Source organism: Ictidomys tridecemlineatus, chromosome 3 (assembly GCF_052094955.1).
Source record: "Ictidomys tridecemlineatus isolate mIctTri1 chromosome 3, mIctTri1.hap1, whole genome shotgun sequence".
In the NCBI taxonomy this organism is placed as follows: Eukaryota; Metazoa; Chordata; class Mammalia; order Rodentia; family Sciuridae; genus Ictidomys; species Ictidomys tridecemlineatus.
The window spans coordinates 29,733,652-29,745,066 of record NC_135479.1 but is presented as its reverse complement, the minus strand read 5'-3'; the positions used below and the strand labels follow the sequence as shown (position 1 = coordinate 29,745,066).

General features: G+C 39.8%; 1 long non-coding RNA gene across 1 annotated transcript; it reads left to right on the top strand.

Moving 5' to 3' along the window:
• The first annotated feature begins 2,130 nt into the window (after positions 1 to 2,130).
• On the top strand, positions 2,131 to 4,081 carry LOC120884533 (uncharacterized). The gene is made up of 2 exons (XR_005726969.2): positions 2,131 to 2,207; positions 3,373 to 4,081. It is a non-coding gene; the product is annotated as an uncharacterized LOC120884533 (long non-coding RNA).
• Positions 4,082 to 11,415: the final 7,334 nt, after the last annotated feature.

Here is an 11,415-nt window from a genome sequence, read left to right as displayed (position 1 = left end):
AGGGGAGAGGGGCACTGTTTGAGTCTGGGGACCCAGGTAGAAGCTAGGAGGTGTTGGGCTTTAGCAATTTTATTTTGTGTGAAATGGAAAAAAAATTTGAAACAGTTTTAAATAGTGGAGGCAACACCTATAGCCTCTTTGACTGTTCTACCAATTTTTTTTTTTGAATTAGTTTATTTGGAAGAGTACCTTAGCCTACTTGAACATATAAAATAAATTCTGGTTTTTGCCACTTAAGGAAATTGGAAGATTAAGCTGAGTTCATTTTGCTGTCACCTGAGCAGTTTAGACAGAAAACAGGAGATGGTTTTATTAGCAGAGTCACCCCATCTTCCACTTGTAGTTGATGGCAAACTTAGGGTGCTGGTGGTCTTTCAGAATTGAGGAACAGGAAAGACTAGGCTGAGGTTTTTCATCAGGAAAGCACGCATATAATGAACTAAAATTCTTTGAGCTGAACTGCATCTGGGGGAAACACATTGTTGGAGGACTTTGAGAGTTTCTATAACTTTTTCCTAAAACATTCAAGAATTTCACAGAGCCCTGTTTTCAGCAAGAATATGAATAAGGCTCTGCTCCGTTATGCTTTCTGTCTTAAATTTTTTTGTTCTGGTCAGAGTCCTGTAACTGAGAAAAAAATGCTAATTGGACATTTGATTCATCTGGACAGCTGTGAATGGAATTTTTGCTAACCAGCAGCAGATGGAGACCTAAAACAGCATGGCACGTGGCCATTGGCATGGAGGGTATGAATGTGTGCCATGCTCCGATCCACAGCATCTCCAAGCCTTCTAAAATCTTTCTTGAAAGATTTTCATTAAATATTTCTATAAATTAATCTTAGTAATTATAAAGGGCCAACCCACTCTATTGGCTTGGGCGGGGAGACTGTCACAGACTTTATGACACTCCCAAGAGTGAATCAGGAGAGCTAGATGGGAAATACTTGCTTTCCATCTGAAAATGTGGAGCAGATGCTGGAGTTCTGAGCAGAACAGTGCCTGCTTGCACTCCATGTGCTGGACGGAGTCCTGTGCCCTATAAGTGTCCAAGTAATACTCCTTGGTTTATTTAGGAGTAAATGCCTCTGGAGACGAACCACCTGAAAACAGAAATTCTGTATATTGAGAAGGTGGTCCTGACTTTCTTATTTGCCCTTACATTTGGTGAACTGGTGAATCAGTTTTATATCAGATGCTGGCTCATGCTAAGTAGTTCCAATTAACCAAGACTGAGCCCTGAAAATCATTTGTAGAAGTTACACAAACAAAAAAACAAGGGTTCTATCTCCAGGGAATTTTTTTTTTTTTAAATTCTGAACACTTCCTTGATGATTTTGACATGCACTGCTAATTGAGACTCTCTTGTCAGAAGAAGACTGACAAGATCTCACATTACTTCAGTATGGCATATATGAGCAATCACAACCCACTCGTGCCTCATATAGTTCCCATATGGAAGGAAGAGTCAAATACTTGGCATCTCCAAATCCAGGTGGCCCATGCAAGAATCTTCCCCACAATGCTCCTCACTGTCCCAGCCTGAATTTATGAGAGAAATAAAGACGACTTTTCTATTGTAGATTCTCTGGTGGAAGCCATAAACTTGGTTCCCTTTGTGTGAACTGACCTATCCTTCCTCTCAGTTTTGTAAAGCAGAACTTCTCTGATCTGTCACTTTCATTTTGAGGGGACCACATTGTCTTATGTCCACTCCAATCTTTGGAGTGTTTTCCTACACATTGAGTTCTTGAAGAAGGTCCACAGAGCAGTTCTCAATCTTGTCTGCATATCCCAATCACCTGGAGAGTTTCTTTCAAATCCTTCCTTCTCTCTCCACCTCCCAAGAGCTTCTTTTTTAATTGGTGGGAACTTGTGGTGTCTAATTGTTTCACTGTTTTTGTACTTTCCAGGTGATTTTACTATGTCATTATATTGAAGAACCACTGGGCCATAAGCATTATAGTTTGTTTTCCATAAGTCTAAGGATATGGATTATTTTATTAAAAATTTAATAAAGAGAATTTGACTTTTATTCAAGTGATGGCTGGATTTATTAGAAACATACTGGAATGTAGGCATGTTCTTCATCATAACATCATTATGACTTGGCTATTTATGTCATTCTGCAGATCCAAATGATTTGTCCAACAAATGTGGGTTTAGACTTCAAACCTCAGAAAATTGTCCAGCCTGCTGTAGCCCCAGGTGGGTCTATTGTTGTGATATCTATCAATTCATTTGTCATTTATTTATTCATTTATCTAACAATTACTGAGTATTTGCTATATGCCAGAAATGATGACAACACTAAGGTGTTTAAATATATATATTTATACATATTTATTTATAAATATAATTACATATACTATGTATTTATTGCATATATACATTTACATATACAAATGTACATGTATATATAAAATACATATACACAAATATATACACATACATATATGTTATATATATATATATCTTTTAGGAGCTCACAGTTTAGTTGTTGGGAAGAGATGAGTAACAGTCACAGTAAAATGTCACAAAAGTTCCATACGGGAGCAGTGGATATAGAAAAGATCACAAAAGAACACCTGATCAATTATCCATGGTGAATGATGAATACACAAAAATAAAATAGGCAAGCTGAACTAGGTGAATGGCAGCTTCACAAGTAGCCAGCATATGTTTAGAAGGAAAATTCTAAGCAAAGGAAGATGCTTTTCAAAGCTAAGAGAATTCTAAATAGTACTCTTTGTACTGTAAGCTATGTGTCACTTGGTGGAGCTACCTGGAGTATGTGGTGTTTCTCAGGGATGGTACATAGTAGGCAGGGATTGAAAACAAAGGGACTTGTCTGCATGTAAATCTATTTTAAAAGTTTTATGTGAGGCAGGAGGCTTCATAAGGACGTGAAGACCAAACAAGAAAGGGAAACCTGGGTACATTTTATCGTGGGCTTGATGAAGAGTGTATAGTTGTGCAGAAATATGATAGAGGAGAGGGATGTGATTTTTGGCAATAGATTGAGGAAAACTTAGCCAGGATGATTGCTCAGATTCTTTTCTGTGTCTCTTCATTCCTTCATCTTTAGAAAGCAGGATGCTTCTTTTCTCTGGGCATGGGGAGGGGACCTCTCACATGGGAGTCATGACCTGCTTCATAGGAAGGTCATAAACAGTCTTGTTAGGTTTTAAAGAGGGTAGAAGAGAGAAGAAAGTCAGAAAGCTATTTCTGCTTCTGTCGTTTTTCCCATTTTTAAAATATGCCACGGTGGTAAATTTTGGAGTAGTGTGTCCCGAATCCCATCAATATCCTTTCATTTAATTCTTGATGCTGTGTTCTTTTTGTCCCAAACCAATTTGTATCTCCTTTCTAGGCAAGTCATCCTGAAACAGTGCCTCTTGAGCACATTGGAGTATTTAATGAACAGATATTGATTGACTGACTGCTTATGAGGGTGGCTTGTCATTGCCCGTTACCCTGGAAGGCAGCTCAGAAGGCAGAACACGTTGGAGAGTGCCAGTGTGAACAATCATCTGTGGTGTAATAGGAGATACATATTTTGTCTTTGTCCCTGGTTCCTGACACAGAGCTCCTAAAATCCTTGCACTCTGCAGAATGAGAGTGTATTTTATATGCTGATGAAGGGTGGTTGGGGCCCTAGACAGCTTCAGGAGAGGGTAGGGATACTGGAGGTTAAGTTCCATTATAATGATTGGTGATTTAAACAATCATGCCTTGGAAATGGAAAGAGACCCTCATTGTTATAAAAAAACTACATATAAGAGGTTGTGAGGGGAATTGGAAAAAAAAAAAACAAGGAGAGAAACGAATTACAGTAGATGGGATAGAAAGAGAAGATGGGGGGGGTGGAGAGGGGATAGTAGAGGATAGGAAAGATAGCAGAATACAACAGTTACTAGTATGGCATTATGTAAAAATGTGTATGTGTAACCGATGTGATTCTGCAATCTGTATTTGGGGTAAAAATGGGAGTTCATAACTCACTTGAAACTAATGTTCGAAATATGATATGTCAAGAGCTTTGTAATGTTTTGAACAACCAATAAAAAATAAATAAACAATCATGCCTATGTAATAAGCCCTCCTTCGGAACCCTAAGCAATGGGGTTTGGAGAGTTTCTAGGTTGGTGATCATATCCAGAAGCGAGGAGGGTGGTGTGCCTGGAGAGGGCCGGGGAACTCCATGCCTCCCCATTTCCACACCTTGCCTTATTCATCACTTCTAGTTAGCTGCTCCTGAGTTGGATGACTTGTAACAACGCGATGATAGTAAGTAAAGCACTTTTCTAAGTTATGTGAGCTATTCTAGCACATTGTCAAATCTGGGGATTGTAAGAACTTGTGATTTATAACCATCAGTCACAAGTAAGGGAGGCCCAGAACTTGTGACTGGTGTCTGAAGTTGGGGTAGCTTGGTGGAACTGAGCCCTTAATCTGGGGTCTCACTTTGAGTAGTTAGTGCCAGAATTACACTAACTTGTTGAATATCCAGTTGGTGTCCAGAAAAATCAAAGAATTGGATATTGTTTTGGAGAACACTTCAACTTGTTCTTGTAAATTCAAAGACAGGGTTTGATGGGCAAGCATGAGAATGATACCAATAGAAAGAGATGGAGAAGGATAGACTGAGACAGATGCAGAAAGGGACTGGAAGAGACCGAGGCAAGAGAAAGGGCTGTGACAGATGTATTATAACAGAAGACTTCCATGGCCCCAGTAATGTGAGAGGGAAATAGGTGCTGCTTAGGCTACCGTGGTTGAGGAACACTATTTGGTATTTTGAAGAATAAGAAGACTCATCCATTGTCAGCCAGCTGAAATGATTTCTTCTGGGAAACATGGATTACCTTTCATTGTGAAGAATGCTCTTTAGCCAGGAGTATCAGCATCACAGAGCAGCTGGAAAGGCAGAATCCCAGATCCTGCCCCAGATTAGGAATCTAATTCTGTTTTTGACTCTCAGGTGCCTCATATGCACATTATACATTGAGAAGCACTTCCCCAGTGTGTGGGAAGATCATTAGGGTGAAAATCAGAACATGGGTTTGAATATTCCCTTCATCCCTTTGACTCTAGGAATAACCTACTTCCCAGTCTCAGCTTCCTTATTGGGATTGTTGGAATAAAAGAGCTGTACTACTTCTTTCTAGACTTGTTGGGAAGAACCAGTGAAATTTGAATGTGAAGATATTTAGAAAAGTGGAAAGGGCCCTGGAAACGGATTACCTTTCTAGTAATTTTGTTGTTTGGTCCATGATGTTGGGGAGGGGATATAGACTTCTCCCCTGGCTATCACTTATGAGTTTAATTTTACTGGTATATACTTTCTAGCTCTGAGTAAACCTCACTGTGTGAAGGAGATGTGAGCAAGTCAGCAGATGATGTATTTATTTTTGGACACGTTAATTTCTCTATCAGCTCTATTTATTTTCTGAGGGCATCACTGTATTACATTAATGCCTTAAGTTGTTAACAATACCAGCTGGTGCTGCGGGCATCACTTATATCCACAGTGTAGAAGCTTGGGGGGTAGCAGGAAAATTGCCACCCACTGCAGTGCTGGCTGTCCTCTGGGTGTGCTTGTTATCTCCCTTTGGGAACAGAGCCACCTTTCCTCCTGTTCCCGCAGCCCTTTATGTATGATATTATTTGGCACCTGTACAATTAATTTTATTCTTCTTCTGTGGGGTTTTAGGCCTTAAAAGAGCAGAAACTCTTCATATTATTTTAAAATCTCTGTTTCTACATGGCTTAGCACATAGTAGGAATTCAAGTGTTGCAGGCAACAGACCGGTCAAGAAGCAGCAAGCTGCACTCAGAGAGGAGGAGAACTCCAGATTTTGTTCTACACTGGAAGACCCAGAGGAGAACAATCTCTAAATTCTGAGTGCTGATCCACAAGTTTTTCACAACATTTATTGGTTATTTGCCATCATCTTAGACAATCCTATCACTGGAGCTTTTTTCCTTCTGTTTTTTAAAAAAATCTTAATCTATGTGACTAAAGGCCTTGTTTAGAGTTTCTAACATAGTTTTTTTTTTTTTAAGAAAAAAAAAACAGAAACAGAGAAGAAATGTCTCTTTTCATAGGCATCAGTTAAATCTCTAGCCTTGAAAACCTGGCACAGGGGAGTTTATTTTTCAAGAGGGAGTAGTCAGACTCTGAGAGACAGATATTTATAATCCAAAAAGGTAGGGACCCAGGGTTAATTAAGTTTCCTGAAGAAAGGCTGACAGAGGGGGGAGGAACTGACCCTTTCATCAGGCATTTGTTTCCTACCATAATATTTTTTATAATTTCATTGTACAGCCAGACTTGGTTTTGTCATCATGCAAGAAACAGCTGTGGAATTTGAGTGGTGATGAGAAACATAAAACCTATCATTTTTATTTATATTCATTCATTCATTCATTAATTCATTCTCCAATCAATGGAGCTTTCTTAGATAGGACCACCCTTTACAGTATAGACCAGACCTCAGATACCCTAAGGTTCCCGATGGCACATGCATCTTTAGTGTATGTCTTTCCTAATTGCTTGTGAGCTCTCTGAGGGCAGAGATCATCTATCTTTTTCTCCTCTGCATCTTCAGAGCTCAGAACAATGCCTGCTACATAGTGATGCTTAATCAATAGTTGTAGAATTCAAGGGCATGACTCCACGGAGGTCCCAATTTTTGAGGATTCCTGTCTTTGCTGTTCCTTTCTAAAACTGATCTGTGCTGATAATAAAGCTTCTTCAGTTGGAAATCTGGCCAATTTCTTCCCATTTTGGGAAGTTTCCCCATCAGTTCTTTTTCTCTAGTGGTCTGTTGCCTGGAGGGAAGAAGAGTAATGCTCACCAAATGCCTACTTTTAATGATGTGTAGTAAGTGTTACTTCGACACTCTATTCTAGAAGGATGATGCCTGAACCAAGTCAAAGAGCTCCTAAGGGGAAAGGCTAGGATTCTAAGCCAGGCTTCACTGAATTTGTACCCTCTCCACCAAATCACACCGTGTCAGTTACTTGTGGAAGAGTCTCATATTTTCTCTCTGGTATCTGTTCTTTGGGAAACAGCCTTGTCTGAATAGGGCCACAGAACTGGCCAATGTCAGAGAAGAGTGATACTCTCAATGTAATTCCTTCTGTAGATTTATTTTCAACAGAATCACTTTATAACTCAACCTTCATACATGAAACCTTCTTCTGCCTACTGGGGCATGTAACTTGACCATGGCCTTGCTTCATTTCTCAGATCTAGGGCAGCGATGGTCAGTCTGTTGCTCCTGGATGTTTGTTGATGGGAGGGTTGATCCTTTCATCCATTTGTAGGATTTGGGTTAAGGCTCCAGGTAAGCTCTGCTGCAAATGTATTTGGGTTTTCAGGAAATCCATCTTTCTCTCTTCCAGATAAACTATCTTTGCCTTCTATTTACACAGAACTTGTTCATGACCCATTTCATGAAGTCTGAAGAGGAAAAATGGTCATTAGTATAATTACTGTCTGGCTGTATACTCTGTGATAACTTTTATTAAAATATTTATTTTCTATTTCATCTATTACCTAATGTTTCCCTTGATATTTTGAAGCATCCTTTTAACATTTGTTTGCCAAGTATGTTTGATGGCTCTCTTGGATCAGGTACTCTGCTATGTACAGAAAATGCAAAGGGGAGAATTCATGGGCCTCAGTTTCAAGAATAATGCTTTTTTTTTTCATAGTACATTTTTTATTTGTTCTTTTTAGATAAACATGACAGTAAAGTGTATTTTGACATTTTATACATACATGAAGTATAACTTATTCTAAATAGGATCCCATTCTTGTGGTTGAACATGATGTAGAGTTACACTGGTCATTTACTTATATAAGTTATTCTTACAGAAATGGCTCACATCTGCCTGAAGGGGCTAGGGCAGTGGCCCAGAGGAGGCAGGCTTTACAGAGTCTGGATGAAAGAAGAGAGCAAACAGGTCTGAGAGCTGACAGTGATGAGAAAAAGATGAAAAATGGGGAAGGTCAGGGTAGGGTAAGAATGGCTATAAAGCAACCAATTCACGGTCCAAGAATTTCTGACCAAGTACTCTTACTTAATGCCTTTAAAGGGGAAAAATGATTCTCTTTAAAAGGAAAGAAAAAAGGAATGTTTGAAAACATCCAAGATTATGGTTTTGCTCTGAGCACATTCGAACATCTTTTTCCTGTCATTATGTGGTGATTTGGGTAGAAAAGATCTTTGCCTTTCAGTTGCCAGGAAAGAGCCATCAGGCTGAGCAAAGACGGAAATCGTTTGTGGGTTCCTTTAAAGTCAGGAATGGCTGCACTGTTTTTGACGGAGACAAATGAGATCATCTGGTCACTGAGAATGGAATGGCAAATGTGGCGCATGTTAATGGCAGTTTCCTCACTACCCAAGCCATAGGCACTCTGGAGGGAGTCTTTCCAGCCTCCATATTATCTTTGTTCTTGGGAGAAAGAGACAATTTCAAACAGCTGGAATTTGGGTCGGAGTGACAGTGGGGACTTTGGTTTAGACTTGATGCGGGACTTAAATGTTGGCTCGCCATATAACTTATTGCTTATGTTGTTATCCAAAGAGCATCTAAAGTCCTCTTTTCAGATAAGGACAATGTGACTCAAAGACTAATCCAAAAGTATGCAGGTGATTAGTGCCAGGCCTCTATCAATCCAGTGCAGCCCTTATTCTTCCTAATCAGCAAGAGTTATCATTAATAAGTATTTACTGACAGCTTGTAGTATGCTAAACGTCTTGTTAGGCAATGATTATCTTCCATGGAGAGGCAACATTTGGTTGTGGTTTCAACATACTCCGCTGTGGGGTCTTAGAGTTGCATAACCTCAAAGCCTCAGTTTGCTCACCTGTAAAGGCAGATGATAACAGTACTCAATTCTGCAGGTCATGAAGATTAAGTGAGATAATGTGTGTGGAGGTCAGCACAGCATCTGGCACACTTAATACTGAGGTCGCTATGATTTAATCCTTCTGGGCTCTTCTGTCAGAGCAAAGAGCTGTAATTCTCATGCCCGCCTGCCTTAAAGATGGTTGGAAAAGTTGATTTCCTTAGAGTGCATTCTGAGTCTCTTTAAATCCCAATTGGCAGCTCCAGAGGGCTGGGACTTTCCTCCCTCCTTCTCTCTCTCTCTCTCTCTCTCTCTCTCTCTCTCTCTCTCTCTCTCTCTCTCTCTCTCTCTCTCTCTCTCTCGGCCAACTTCTTCTCCAGACACTTCTTCCCCCTCTTCTGAGTTCTTGGCAGCCTGCCCTAGAGGAAATTCGGATGTGTTCTCAGTGCAGCCTGACAACCTTGGGAGGAAGCTTTGTCAATGGTTACAGTCAATCATACATTTCCTGAATCCATTTGGGGAAGAAAGGTGGCCAACTCTGAGATGGTATATCATCCACTTGAGACCAGCCAGGTTTGGGTTGGCTGAGAAGATCTGTGAGTTGTCATGATGTCTGGAATTCAAAGAATGGGTTCCATAGAGCCCTGGAGTTAAAAATTTAAAAAAAAAGAAAGAAAGGAAGAAATAAAAAAAAAAAAAAGAAAGAAAAGAAACCCATAATAAGCAGCAAAGCACATCAGCCATTTTGGCAGGAACTCAGGGTAGAACATAACTCAGCACATATTTGGCTGTGCTGAGTCCTAACAGCATAATAGAATTTTCTCAGTTTCTTCTGCAGCTTGATCACTTCTAATGGAAGAAGGCATCTCTGGGCAAGGTTTCTACATAGGCATGGACATCCTGTTTCTCGGGTCTGCTTTGGTAATCTTCTGCCACATGAGTGAGTGTGCTGTCTACTTCTCTAGTTGGAGGGAAAACTCACAACTCAATGTTCATTAATGATCGCAATGTGCTCCCTGAGGGGGGTGAGGGAGGCAGAAATTTCAGCGGAGGCCTGGGGCAAATCTGCAAAACACTCCACCTGCATAAGGCAAGTCTGGACATTAGCATATTCTTTTGCCTCATGGCCTCTGAGGCTCACTTGAACGGATGCCTTCTGTGTTTTCCTTGTCACTCTTGATTTGAGGAATAAGCCCTTTATATTTTGGGTCCCTTAAGGTAACTTTGGGAATTTTTGGCTTCCTTTTTTTTGACATCTGTGAAAATGAGGATTTTGTTGATAAGCAGGGGAAGAGCAACAAGTGGAGGAAACGAGGAAGGGAAGCCATATTTAGTGGGAACTTACATGATGGTGTGGCCATTTGTCTTCTCACCTGAAGTAGCCCTTAAGATATTAACTGATTGGCAAAAGATCAAAAGGACTTTGTGTGTGTTTTCCTCCAGGTTTGTTGGCTTCCAAAGACCAGGCACTCCAACACAGACAAAATGATCTTGTTATTTTATTTCCTCTTCCCTCAGCCAGGAATTCATTTCTTATCCCTAAATCAGACCTCTTATAACGCTTGGATGCCCTTTGATCTAAACATCATGCATCCTTTATAATTTGGAGCACTGCATATGTTTCCTATTTGGATTTCAGTGAGGATGTATTTTCCTTATGAACCTATCCTTTTACAATACTGCATGTTTTACTAAACAAAGTCACCCAAGTTTCCTCTAATTTGACTAGTTTTAGAAGTATTAATATATAATAAAGCTATCAATTCTTAAAACCTATTTTCCTATTTTTATGTTATGTTGAAATATAGCTAGAGCTTTTCTTTGCACACATTGTTTTTTATTCTAAAAATTCTTATCCATGATATTCCCTATATAAAGGCATTTTTTCCAAAGTAATTGTTCCATTCATATTTTTGGTTAAAATTTCATATATGTTTAATGTTAGCAACCATTTGGAGAGGCATGCAGACAAATGATTGCATAATGGAAGTAAAACCTCCATTTGATAGAGTGTATAAAGGGGTGAGCAGAGGTGGAAATCTCATCTGAACTCACTACCAAGGAGGCTCAGCAGAGTACAGTTTGGTGACCAATGGACTTGGTAGTTCCTGCAGTCCTTGCAATTCCAGCATTCTCCTTATATGGAGAAGATGAATACAGTCTTTCAGTTGTCCCCAAATGGTTGATATTTAAGAACAGATCACCTTTTCTCTAATCAAGATAGAGAGGTTGGAGGTGGAAAAGAAACTCAACGTTTGCAGAGGCCTTATTATGGGACAGAAAGAGCCAGGCACTTTCCTTAACCATCACAATAACTGTTGAGTTGCTTTTATGCCCAGTGGAGAAGGCACCTGAACTCAGAGGTAAGTATTTGGCTCAAGATAACAAGGCTAGTGTGTGAGAGGACAGCATTTGAATCTCATATCCTTCTGACTTTACCATCAGACATGGAGGTGATGGGTAGAGAGTGGGTACCTTTGAAAATGAAGTGTAAGTTCAAGTCAAGAAGAATGCCATGCGCATTTTGTGGTATGCGGATGTATTTAAATT